The sequence below is a fragment of the Drepanopeziza brunnea genome (genome assembly GCF_022702325.1).
Source record: "Drepanopeziza brunnea f. sp. 'multigermtubi' strain 214-2 chromosome Unknown ctg11, whole genome shotgun sequence".
NCBI lineage: Eukaryota > Fungi > Ascomycota > Leotiomycetes > Helotiales > Drepanopezizaceae > Drepanopeziza > Drepanopeziza brunnea.
In genome coordinates this window covers 1,328,680-1,342,449 of record NW_027094074.1, presented here as the reverse complement: position 1 = coordinate 1,342,449, position 13,770 = coordinate 1,328,680, and positions in this window count along the sequence as shown.

The following is a 13,770-nucleotide window of genomic DNA, read 5'->3' as shown; positions in this document are numbered from 1 at the left end:
AGTTTTGCAAATCGAGCAAACGAGTCGCATTAAGGTTATAAGCGGTAATATAATCCTTTTAAAAGCTGACGAAGTCTAGAATACGAAAGTAATCGTCTTTCTTAAAGTTTATATTAAATCCAAGCTCGCTCGCATCGTTCGATCTGCCTTTTAATTAAAATATACCGTAGATATATCTCGAGCCACGATCCTGCTACTCTTATCGCGCTTAAAAATCAATATACGACAAATAATAACCTAAGATGTCTTATAAAAAGGCTTGCTAGTAGATGTAGATGTAATAAGCAATAATAGCCGAGTTCTCTTAGACATTTTCTTAAATTATCTTAGCTCGCTTAGCTTAATTAGCGGCTTTATATTTATCATACCGAAAAAGATAGCGCTAAAGGTCCTCTTATTGCATATCCGCAATACTTTAGATAAGAAAGGCTGCTATAGCATTTGGCTAAGACTTGGCTAGCGCCTCTAGCTGATAGCTTTGCTTTTTTCAGAAAGAGCGAGTGCTATTAATAGCTTGCCTATAGCGTACGATTTAATTAAAGAGAGCTGGCTGCTCTTTTAATTGATCTCGCAAACTATCAATACTTAAGTCTTTAATATCTTTCCGAGACTTAATAAAGTAAGAGGATACTTTTACGACTTTAAAGCGTATTAAAATATTAAAAAGATAAAACCGGAAACGAAAGTAAGTCGCAAAACGCTTATCGCGATACCTTATTAAGTGTTTAGCATAATCTTTTATACTAACCTTTCGAAGTCGTTAGGTATAGAAATCGCTTGCGCCGATAAAGAAGAGTATAAGAAAGGCTAAATTAAAAAGCTTTTGATTAGGTTTTAGCTTAAAGATTAGCGTAGATCGCTAGCTTAGAGCAAAAGCAAAAACATGCTGCTTCGATGCGAGTTTATTAACTTAAGCAAAGAGCTGATTGGATTCCGTAATATTTAGATTTAAATCGAGAACTATAGTCTTTAAAGAAAGACGCTCTTGATCATCAAGTAAATCATTGTCAGCATCTAAGTAATCCCTTATATCAAGTAAAGCATTCTTATTAGCTGCAAAAGCTTTATCCTCGCTCGAATCTTTTTTAAGATTACCGCGGGCTTTTCGGCGCAAGCGGCGGCGTTTTTATATCGATGACTCTATACTTAAAGCCGCTATCCTTAGTAAAAGCTGTTTAGGTATTTCGTCCTTAATAATTATAACCCGTCCTCTTATATCTTCATCCACGGGCAAGGAATCTATTAAGTCTTAGTTTATATTAATATCAATATACTTAAGATTATTTGCCTTTAAAAAGGTAAGCTAGATATAGATCGCAAAGCGCCGAACTCGGCATTCTTTTTTAAACTGCTTGCTGATCCGAAGATTTTTATTAAAACCTTTAGGCTTAAAAATAATTACGTTGACCTTTTTAAAAAGCAAAAGAAGATTTTCAAAGAACTTAGCGTTATTAAAAGCAAAGGTTACTACGTAGCCCGAGTACTTATATTAATGGCCGCGGTAGCGCTAAAGCGATATATTAATATATAACGATGAGATCAACGCCTTTTTTAATGCCGAAAGCTTCGGCAAGTAATCCGGCACCTTACTTAAGTCCATATTATTGCTAGCTGTCATAAAATAAAGCTATCTAAAAAGATCCGGCTTTTTAATAGATCTATCACGGCGGTCACACTCGTGATAAATAATATCGCCGCGGACTTCTTTAAGTCGCATTTCGAACTATCTTTCGTTGCAGCGAAAGCAAAGGTCTATTTAAATAGCTTTTATAGTCGAGTGAAAATCCTAAATCATCTGCTATTCTTTTTTATTTATCGCCGGCTTATACTCGGCTAAAGTAGCATACGGTTATGATAGGTCCGAGAAAAGGATAGACTTTTGGAATTGAAAATTGCGGCGGCGTTCTTCCTCGGCTTAAGCAGCATCCTCTGCAGCCTTACGAGCCTCTTTGCGTTGCATCCGGAGGTCCTTTTCGGCGTTAGCTTTAATCTTACGACTCTTTCGAGTTTCGCGGTCTTGCTTTAAGTTAAGCAAGAAAGGGCCGATAACTTTTAGTTCGAATCCGGAATCAAAAAAGAACATTTAATAGCTAAAAGAGGCCTTCGAAACGCTAGACGATCGAAGTAAAAAAAAACTTAATACCTGATTCTTAAGTCGCCTACGGGTCGGCGGCGATTCTCTTAATAAAAGTTGTCTAGCTTTCTTTTAGCTAAGAGAGTAACGAAGACGCCCTCTTTTTATTCGGATAAGTAATGAAAATGCGAAACCCGGTTCTTCATAGCCCTCTTCTTTATCGTTATCTTATTCTAGCTAATAAAACGGTAGCAAAGAACTAGAAACCTCTTAAAAAGATAATATGTTACCCGTATTAAGTACATTAAGTAATAGGAAAGTATATAAAATTAAGATAACGAGCCTTAATCGCATATTATTATAATCAACCCCTTATAAAGTCCTGTCAATAAGACTATTGATACGCTGATTAATAAAGCTTCTTTAAAATGCTTTAGATTCTGTAGCAAATCTAATACGTCGATTTATAAGAAGTAAGCTTTAGCAGATTAATAACCTTGGTAACTCTGGTAACTTGACTAGAAGCATTTACTTATACCGCCTAAGGCAGCCTGCCCACGCATACTTCCATTGTATCTAAAGATGTTTTCATTAAAAGTATTTCTATCGAAACCGGAATCTTAAAAGCGTTAAACCGTAAAATGAAAACCTTAGTAACTTTAGTAACTCTAGTAACCTTAGTAACCCTAGTAACCCTAGCAACTCTAGTAACCTTAATAACTCTAGTAACTTAATTAAAAGCACTTACCTATGCCACTTAAAGCAGCCTACCTACGCATACCTTTATTATATCCAAAGGTGTTTCTATCAAAAGTATTTTCATCGAAACCGGAATCTTAAAGGCGTTAGACCGTAGAATGAAGACCTTAGTAACTTTAATAACTCTAGTAACCTTAATAACTCTGGTAACTTGACTAAAAGCTGTTGGATTGCTTCCAAGCGATTGGGAATATATATTCGTAAGGTCGTAACGGTCGTTAAAGTACTTGCAATTGCAAAACACTCGGTTGATAAGGTATCTGAATTCTGTCTGCTCCCTAAGGCTCAGGGGAGCTGATTCCTTCTATACGATTAAAAGGAATCACGTGCACTAGCTAGCTAATAGATTTACTTATCAAGTTAGGGGTCCTTTGATTGCTAACATGCTAAGCGAAGCATACTAAGTGGCCCGTGAACCATAATTCACGGGTGAGCTTCTTTAACTACTATTACTACTACTACTACTATTACTAGCTAAAGTCGATATAGATATACCGACACCGGCAACTTTTTTTTTAGCAAGCAGTGCTTTGCTAACTATTATATCGACCGAAAAAGAAAAAAGGTAATTAAACAAAGTAAAATCAATCTCATTCCATTAAAACTCACTCTCCTTTCTCTTATAGCGGCCTTTCTATTTATCCGTCTATCTGCACCTTTAAAGTATTAATTAAAACTAGCTTTTGCAAAGAAGTATTAGCTCCGATTTTGGTTATAGCGTTAGCAAGGTTAGATTTTCCTTCGATCTAGCGTACTTTAAAGAGCTCTCGCTTTTCGTATGACTCTCGAATAGCTATAATATCGATTATAAAGCGCTTTTCTTTAATAGTTCCTAGCTTTATTATACACTCGTAAAGCGAATAAGAGTTAATGCACATAACTACGGGGAAATTAAGGATCCTTAGCTAAGCTATAATTTAAGCAAAAGTAATCGATATAGCAATAGCTATATCAATACCTAAAGATATAGCGTATAGCTCAAAGGCTAATACTGCCTTTGTCACCTTCTTGCACTTTTATAACACTTAATAGAAGATGTTACTCGTTAAAGTGAATTCGTTTTCACTTACGTAAGCTTTATTGCCGAAAATAGCTACGAAACCGATCTGAAAGCTAAGGTTAGCGTTGTTAGCAAACGCTCCGTCTACGAATATAAAAAGCTTCGCCGTTTTCAAGTCTAAAGGCACGTAATAGATCCTTCGAGTTGAATGATCGATTAACTATTAGATCACCTTATTAAAGGCTTTATAATCCTCGTCCTTCGGTTCTTAATATTAAGCGGCTATCGATAAAGCGCAAGATGCCTTTAGATAGCAAATAATAGCTAAATACGCTCTTCGAGCACGTTGTTCTAAGTACTTTTTAGCTCGTATAGCTAAATCGAGCTTGATCATTGCAAGCCTCTTACTTTGCTTCTTTTGCTTAATTGATAGTCCGAACCCTTTTTTATTTAAAAATAGCTTGCATCTATTAAAAATCATTAGCTCGGCGTATATAAAGGTTTTTATTTCTTTGCTTTTTAGCTTAGATTTGACTAGCTCCTTTTCCTCTTTTGCTTTTATAGCTAGATTGACAACTATAAAAACATTATCCGTTTGTAAGGCAGCTATTCTTAGCTGATCTTTATTAATTAATACAAAAAGGTAAAAATCAAAGCTCGATTGCTTTATTTCGAGGTTATCCGTGAAATGCTTTAAAAAACGCTTATACTAATGCGTTCTTACCTCGAAGATCTTATATAAAAAGCTAGTTATAAGAAACAAAGTGCCGAAAAAAAATCGATAAATGATCTCTTTAAGTGGTCGCACAACGATTATTCGAATAAGCTTCGTGCTTAATTAAGTGTAAGCTTAAGTGATATCTTTGCTATAGACTTAACACTCGTAATCCTTTATTAAAAAAAGAGTTAAAGCATAATAAAGTCTTTAGCCCGCTCGCTATACCGTAAGTGACTCGATAAGTACTTTCGTTTTGCTTTTATCTTAAAAGGCTTAAACTATTATACGAGACTTCTCGTATAGCGTAAGTATTCTTTTGCCTTTGATCTTATTAACAAACTTAGATCCGAAAATCTTAACGTTTTTAGCGCGTAAGTCGGTGCTCGAGATCACTTAAAGAATGCTTTAAGCTATCAATCCAGCTAATTCTTTTGCTTTAGACTTTTAAAATAGTGCCCCGAGGCTTTTAATGATTCCTTCGGCTCGTAGCTTAATTAAAAGCTTATAATCCCGGCGTTTTTTATCGATAATCAACACCTCGGAGTCTTTAATAAATAAAACGTAAGAATTGCTTTTTTCTTCGTCGAGCACGGTCGAGATATTAAGATCGTACTTTTAGTAAAGTATCTAGACTATTAGTATTATTGACTTTTAAAGATTAGCAAGTTAAAGATTAAAAAAGCTATTTGTTAGTCTTAGCGAGCTTTTTAAATTAAGCGACCTCGATGGATTAAGCGAATGTTAAGGTTTAAGCGAATTTCGTATTTCCAGCTCTTTTTCGCTTTCGCTTTGATCATTTTCCACCTCTTTTTTCACCTTTACTTTAAGTATCTGCAACTCCTTTAGCAGCTTTTCAACTTTAAAGTAATAAGGTTTTACTAAGGTTGACTTAAATTTCGTAAGCTTCGGACAAGCTATTATGCACGTGTGCCTTTGCTTGCTAAGCAGCTGAAAAGGGCCTTTCTACCTTTAGTTTTCCCGCTACACGAGCACTCGTAAGCTAATAAAGAAGTTTAAAGTATGCTTCGTAATTAAGCTATTCCTCTTTTTAAGCGCGTCCTTAACTTGCTTCGCAGCGTAGCATTTTCGTACTTCTTTTATAGCCTTATTGATAGCAATAACACGTTTTTAAATAGACGCGGCAAGTCGATTTTGTTCCGTCAGCTTTAATAAAGTCTTAAAAACGAAAAGTATAAGAATTAAGCCATTAGGTCTAGCTATATCGTTAATAGCTTTAATAGCCATTTAAAGCCGGTCTTCTTTTAAGGCTTTTAAAAGCTCCTTTATAACGATCTCAAAGGCGCGTCGTACAAAAACGTAATAGCGTTCTACTAATCCGACGCTATAATAAGCCTTTATAAGCATTTGCTTTAAACTGCTGCTAATACTTTTAAGATAACTTCGAAACGTTGCCGAATTAAAATTGGTTCCGAGATCGTATACTACGTTTATAAAAGGTCCGACGTATATATTGACTTAATATCAATTAAATCTTTTAAATAAGTGCTATGCGGATATGCTTTTAAGGAAAGTAGCGGCTTAAAAATTAATAGAATCGCAAACGACGTATAATACGTTCTTGCCGTTAAAGTGTATTACGTCTACGTATACTATATTATTAAAATTAATATCGTCTTTAAATTTAATATTAAACCTCTTCGAAGAGCGTTCGAATACTTAGCAATAATAATAAAACTTTTAAATGTTATAAAGCAAATCTCGCTTAAATTCGTGCTCGGCCCTTTTAAAAACAGCAGCAAATCGATCTGCTAAAGAGTGGCTAAAACGCTTATAGATGATCCTTAATTATTCTTTCGTAAAGTAGCAATAGACGGTTTCGCTTTCGATACTATAATAAGTAGCAGCGTGCTTTTTATTTAATAGCATCTATACGTGCTTAAACATCTTTACTACTAGTATTTCTTTTTTTTTTTAAACTAGCACGTTCCGTAAGTTATTCAAGATCACTTTATGCTTGTTTATATTAACTAATAAGACTAAAAAAGGTACGTCGCTCTTTACAACGTAGAACTCCACTTAACTTAAAAGTGTTTCTAAGGTAATTGCTTTAATCGAAATAGCAGAGCCGATGCCGTATTTAACGGACTTCTCTTTTGCTCGGAATGTATCCAATTAAACTTCGAAGTATCTCTTTTAAAGTGCTCGTAATTAAAGCAAGCTAGCGGTAGAAAAATTGGCTGCTCCGCTATCAATTATAAGGCTTATAAATACGTTTTCCGAATACTTAAAGGCTATATAAGTCTCTGCTTTGCCCGCGAGCATACGCGGATCTTGCTCGAGCATCTTTTAGGTCTTTACTTAGCTGGTAAAAGCGTAGAATGCCGTCTGAATCTCTAGTTGTTTATATACCTCGTTAGCGTTAAAAGTGCCGTAAGTAATCACAAAACCTTTTAATATATTAGCGTAGCTGCCCGATTCGAGCGGCTCGTTTAATAAGCTTGCGATAAACTAATCGAATTTTTCCGTAAATACAAGTGGCAAGCCTTCGATCGATGCTACGTATTAAAAGAATTTGCTTTTCGTCACTCTTTTTGCGTCCTTAAAAGCTTAAAACTTAGCGACGGATGCCTTTTTCTCGTCGAAAGTATAATTAGTGCTTTAGCAACTTAGCTTTTTGCAAACAAAACACCTTTTCTTACTTTTAGTAATAGCTTTAGCGGCTTTCTTACCTCCGAAGTATTAGCGGTCTTAAATAAAGCATTCGTATTCCTCGTCTAAATCGGAGTCAGCCTTTAAAGTATTATAAAAGCAAGTGTGATCGTATAGCTCGCTAAAGCTCGCGTAAGCTTTATTTGCTTTAGCGGAAGGTCGAAAGGTCTTAGTTGCAAACGCAATAGCTTTGCAAATATCGGCAATTGCGGCGGTAAAAGTAAAAGCAAGGTTCATTCGCGCAATCGTAGTCTTTAATACGTTTTTATAAGTTAAATACAGCTTATTAGCAAGACTTCGATCGTCTTTTAAACCTGGTCGTAGAGAGCTTTGAATCCCTTTAAGCTCTTTAGCGAGCTTTTTAAAACACTCGCTAAGCGAAGTCTTTAAATTCTCTTTCTTGATTAAATCTAGCGAAATTTCTTTTTAGCGGTTGTATTTTGCTTGCCGCCGATAATCAGTCTCGAAATAGTCCTTTATTATAATAGCGTTTGCTTTAAAAGTCGAAAGCCTAGCTTTGATGACGTGATTATAATAAAAGGTTATAGCTTTTTTTATAAGCATAATCGAGAACGCCGCTAAGTAATCCTTAAAAGTCAAACCGTATCGACTTGCTTGATTAGCAAAAATCCTTAATTAAGTCTTAAAGTTATCGTCGGGTCTTGAATACTTTAGCTCTTTAAGAAAGCTTCGCGCGAACAAAGCTAATTCCTTCGCTTTTAAATAAAGGTCTGCTGCCTTTAGCTTAAAGAAATCGTTTTTATCATCGTTAAAAGCGCTTAAAGTGCCGTACGCAAGCGTGCTTTACTTAACTAATAGTCTAATCGGTAAGAGGTTATCGATATAATTGCCGGTAGTTCGTCCTTTTTTAAGGTCTTTAAGAAGCTCATTTCCGAATCCGAGGTCCTTTAAAGGTCCGTTTCCGAATCCCTTTAATGGTCTAAAAAGGCCGTTCCTACTTCCTCCGTATCCGTAGCCTCGATTTCTTTGCTAATCTTTCTCGTTCCTTCCTCGTCGGTCATCGTTAAGATCGCTAAGGCTATTCGGGTCACTAGCTAAGGCTCTAGCTTAGTGATATCCGTACCCTTAAGCACGCTCTTAGCGATTCTCATACCCTTTATATCCCTCTTATCGATACGTAGCTTATTAAGAGATCTAAGAGGCTTATTGATACGTCCGAAGGTGCTAGATCCCCTTTTCGGATTGCTAAAGTTAAGCACGGAAATCTATACGCTATCCTTAATAAGAGCTGATTTTGCCCGGAATGCTTTTAAGTTTTAATAGGTCCTCTTTTAGCGTATAGCTACTATTGCTATACGTATTATCAAGCCCGATTATGTCTTCGGGGCCGTTATTATTGCTACTTGGTCTTAGCTTTAAGGAAACCCGATTATAGCTTTTGAAAAAAGGGTTTAAGGGCCGCTAAAGTGATTTTAATTCTTCTTGTATGATTAGCGTATTGCGTAGCGATTAATAAATTAAAAGCGTCGAGTACGTTAAAGCGCTTCGTCGTAGCTTTTCGTTAGATTGTATAGCGTAAGTCCGTAATTCCGCTATTTGCCTTGCTATCACTTTTATATTTTGCTTTATATTCCTCTTCTCTTTCGCAAATTCTTCGCGTAACCTTCGAATCTCTTCCCCTTCTTCCCTCTTGCTTATAGTCTCCTTTTCCTTCCCTTTTGGATTGCGCGAGGGTAAAAGTAATTAAAGTATAATACCTTTATCGTTCGTAAGGTTTTCGGCGGTCCATCTTGAATCGAAGCCTAAGAGTATTGCTTATTACTCTTTTATTTCTTAGAAGGTCTATTAGTGTTGCTGCTCGTCGTTTAAAAGCTTAACCATTCTATTAGCGTAGCCCCTTTGCTTTAAGAGGCACCATACGCTTTTAAATAACAAGTGTTTCTTAAGGCTAATAAAAGTAGTAAACTTAAGGCCTCGTCTCGTATTGTCCTTCGTTATCGTAAAACTCGTTTAATCTCAGCGTAAGAAAGCGTGCCGGAATAAGCTTTACAAGTCGTAATCCCTTAGTCCTTTACACTTCGCGTTTAAAAAGTCTTTTACTATTGCTCGAGCCGTAATCTCATTATCGAGCCTTGCGTATAATAGCTCGTTTAAGTCAAATGAGATGCTCGATATCTCGTCGTCTGGTCTTTTCGAAAGGCTTAAGAGTCCTAAGTATAATGGTCCTTTTAGCTAAATAGCTAAGGGTTCCGTAAGTAGTGATAAGACTCGAAAGATATAATACTCTATTGTTCTTTGTCGGCTAGACTTTTTACTTAAAGGTCTAATTGCTTGATCGGCCATAATAGTTGTTTGCTCGTACGTAGATCGATCGTGTTAGTTAGGTTTGCTATATATAGCAAGCGCGGTTCTACAGCTTTAAAAGTTGTATAAAAGTGACTTAGTTCGAAATCACTTTTCCGTAAGGATAAAGAAAATCGATAATATAAGAAGCGACTTAATACGGAATCGCTTTTCCGTTGTAAAAAGAGGAAGGTATTATAGTAAAAGGTATCCTCGCTATAAAGTCTTAGCTTCTTTGTGATTAATCACTTAATAGTAATTCAATCACTAATCAGTGTTGGATTGCTTCTAAGCGATTAAGAATATATATTCGTAAAGTCGTAACGGTCGTCAAAGTACTTGCAATTGCAAAACACTCGGTTGATAAGGTATCTGAATTCTGTCTGCTCCTTAAGGCTCAAGAGAGCTGATTCCTTTTATACGATTAAAAGGAATCACGTGCACTAGCTAGCTAATAGGTTTACTTGTCAAGTTAAGGGTCCCTTGACTGCTGACATGCTAAGCGAGGCATGCCAAGTGGCCCGTGAACCATGGTTCACGGGTGAGCTTCCCCAACTACTACTACTACTACTACTACTACTACTAGCTAAGGTCGATATGGATATACCGACAAAAGCACTTACCTATGCCACTTAAAGCAGCCTGCTTACGCATACTTCTATTATATCTAAAAGTGTTTCTATCAAAAGTATTTTCATCGAAACCGGAATCTTAAAAGCGTTAGACCGTAGAATGAAGACCTTGGTAACTTTAGTAACTCTAGTAACTTTGGTAACCCTAATAACCCTAGCAACTCTAATAACCTTAGTAACTCTAATAACTTAACTAAAAGCACTTACCTATGCTACTTAAGGCCGCTTGCCCGCGTGTACTTTCATCATATCCAAGAGTATCTTTACTACTACTAGCACCTTATAGAAACCGTCTTGTATAGCGTTGTAACGAAAGTGATGAAAGGATATTAAAACGATCAGATCTTCGTAATAGAAAAGGCCGTAACGAAAAAGAGAATGCGAACTAAGGATATTTGCGTAGAGTAAGTAAATCAAGATATGGATGGCTAGGTTTCGACGGGGAATATCGAGGTAAAAGTAGTAGCTTTCGAAAGGAAGCGCGTAACGGCGAAGCTATAATAAAAGCACGGCGAAATCGACCTCGAGGTCTTTTTGCTAGCTGATTATCGCTAGACGAAAGCAAATTATGCTTTGCTCTAATCGTGGACTTCTGCGACCTAGTCTTCAATCTGCAAGTGTTATAAATAGCGAAAACTTTACCTTAATCCTCATTTTAAAAAGACGTAATAAATTAATAGATATTTTTAAATACACACCGAGCTTAAGAGCAGATTCGAGTCTCTATGATGCAAGTCAAGTATTATTGCAACAATAGTTGTAGCAATGATAGTTATAGCAATAAAAGTGATTGCAAAAATAATTATAAATAACGAACGTAAAGTAGATATCAGTATAAGGCATTGATATAGCAAAATCGATAGCGGTAACTGAATTAAGCTTAGCTATAAGACATATTTAATTCGAGCCGACCTTTTTCGAAATCTAAAATTATTTGCCGACATTTCTTTTAGCATTGCTTAGAAATCTTGCTAGATCGGTATAAAATAATCTCACGTGATTAGATGACTCATCACTACCACAACTACTAGATGATTCATTACTACTACGACGATTAAATAACTCATCACTACTACGACGATTAGATGACTCATCACCACCACAACTACTAGATGACTCATTATCACTACAACTACTAGATAACTCATCACCACCACAACTACTGGAATTTATCTTAGGTCACCGTTGGTAACAATAATTAAAGTTATAATACTAAAAGTAATATATAAATTAAATAAAAGAGCAATAATAAAGAAAAAGAAAGCATAAAGCATTAAGGATTAGCTTACCTTTCGCAATGCTTAAAAGACAAGACGCTTTTTAAAATCGATTTAGATTATTAAAAATTAAATTAAAAATTTCGCAAAGATTGCTCGCTCTTTTAATCGGCTTATAAGCGGAGTAGACTAAACGTAAAAAGAAGCAGAATGCATATCTTTTAATATCTTAAAAGACTTTTGCAATAAAGCTTTAAAACGATTCGGCTATATACTTAATAAACCGATGCTAATATATACAAATGCGAGTGCTTATATTAAAAGATGCTGCATTATTTAAATACAAGATAACGAAGACGAAGCACCTTTGCTTTTTAATAGCTTTACTTTAACGAAAACATAACGCTAATATAAGATATATAAAAAAAAGCTGCTAATAATAATCGAATTCTGCCGCAAATACAATTATATGCTAAAATGCGATAAAGCAAGCATAGTGTTCACCGATTATAAATTATTAATATACTTTTTAAATTTTAAGTTAGCATAAGAAAAGATTTACGCAAGATAAGCTTACAAGCTAAAGAACTTTAATATAATAATATAATACATCGAAAGCTATAAAAACTAAATTGCCGACGCTTTATTTAAAACGATCTTCTTAAGAAATAATTATCGAGGTTTAGAATTCGAAAGGTTCGGAACGATTTCGAAAATAAATAAAAATAAAGTTTAAATCTAAAAAAACGAAAAAAAAGAATATAAACAGCTGCTAAAAGAAGTAAAAAATTTATTAAAAGACTTAAAATTGAAAAAGGTTAACGCAATAAGATATATGCTAAAACTTAAGTCTATTTTACAATTATCCGAAAGAGCTTAAAAAGACGTTAAGTTTGTATTAGCTTTATATCGAGCAAAAAGACCGAGATACGTTATTAAATTAAAATCGATATTAAAAAAAGGAATCCCGATATTAAACCACTTGCAATCGATGCTTACTTAAACTAATATAATGCTCGACCATTTTTTAAAAACACTAAACATAATTCTTTCTCGAAAAAAAGCTTATCGATAATGCTCGTAATATATAAATATCTTTAATTTAATTGCTTACGGCATTTTCTTTATAAACTCGAACAAAATTAAGCAAAAGAAACTGCAAACGAAAGCGAGCTCTTATAAGTAAAAAAAGGAAACATTATAATATTATTAAAAGCAAGTGTAAAGAATATATTTAACGCTCGGAGATATTAAAAAAGCGCTTCGGACGGCTTATAATTAAAGAGGTCACTTCGCTATTATTATTATTATAAAAAAGTTAAAAAACGTATAATAGCTTATTATAACTAAAAACGTATACTTATATATTTTAAAATGCTTAAATTGCGCGAAGCATAGCACCGCTATAAGATCTTAACTATTATTTAATATAATAGTCTTAAGATCGATAGAACTTTTTAAAGCAAACTTTTGCGGACCTTTTTTAAGAGTATTAAAAACATTTCGGTTCTTTTTAATTATTATAAACTACTTTTCGAGATTCATTTAAGCGTTCTTTTATATCGCACTCGATTTAAAAAACGTTATACGTTATCTTATAAAGCTATTCGACTAAAATAAAACGCTAATCGGATTTTATATCGACTTCGATAGCTATTTTAACGATACAATTCGGAATTTTATAAGCAAGAAAAAAGTCTTGTAAACCAATTCTTTATTAGCATTAAAGAAATCAATAAGCATAGCGGAGAAAGCGGTCGATATAATGCAAAGAGCGATAGCGAAAACTAAAAAAGCATTCGAAAACAAATTTAAAAAGGTGATATTCGAAACGAACGCGAAAAAGATTCTTTACTTAAAGTACTTATTATTTAAAATCTATCGAAAACACACCTTTAAAGCAATAATAGACTTAGCTTTTTTAGCGTATTATACGAAGATCATTTACGAAACACTTTTAGATAAAAGGTTTTTAAACGAACTATAAAGAGCAGACTTTGCAAAAACAAAAAATTAAAAAAACGCCGTTTTAAAACATATCGCGAAGCACGAAGTCATTAAGCAAAACGTTCGAAAGAGCTTTAAAAGAAAAAAATCATTTTTTTAAAAGGTTAAAAGCTTATTATTAAGATCTTTTATAATACTATACGATTAAAAAGCAGCTAAGCAAAAACTTAGATTATCTTAAAAAGGCTTATTTAAGGTATTAAGCTTAAAAGGTAAGCATAAGAGATCATATACTTTAAAACAAATCAATAGAAAAGCGATACTACAACACTTTTATATAAACTAACTTAAGCTATTTTACTTGCGGACTTCTTATTTAATAATAAAAGAAGAAAAGAGATTGCTAACGTACTAGAATCTAAAGGCTAGCACTTCGAAACACTCGCTGC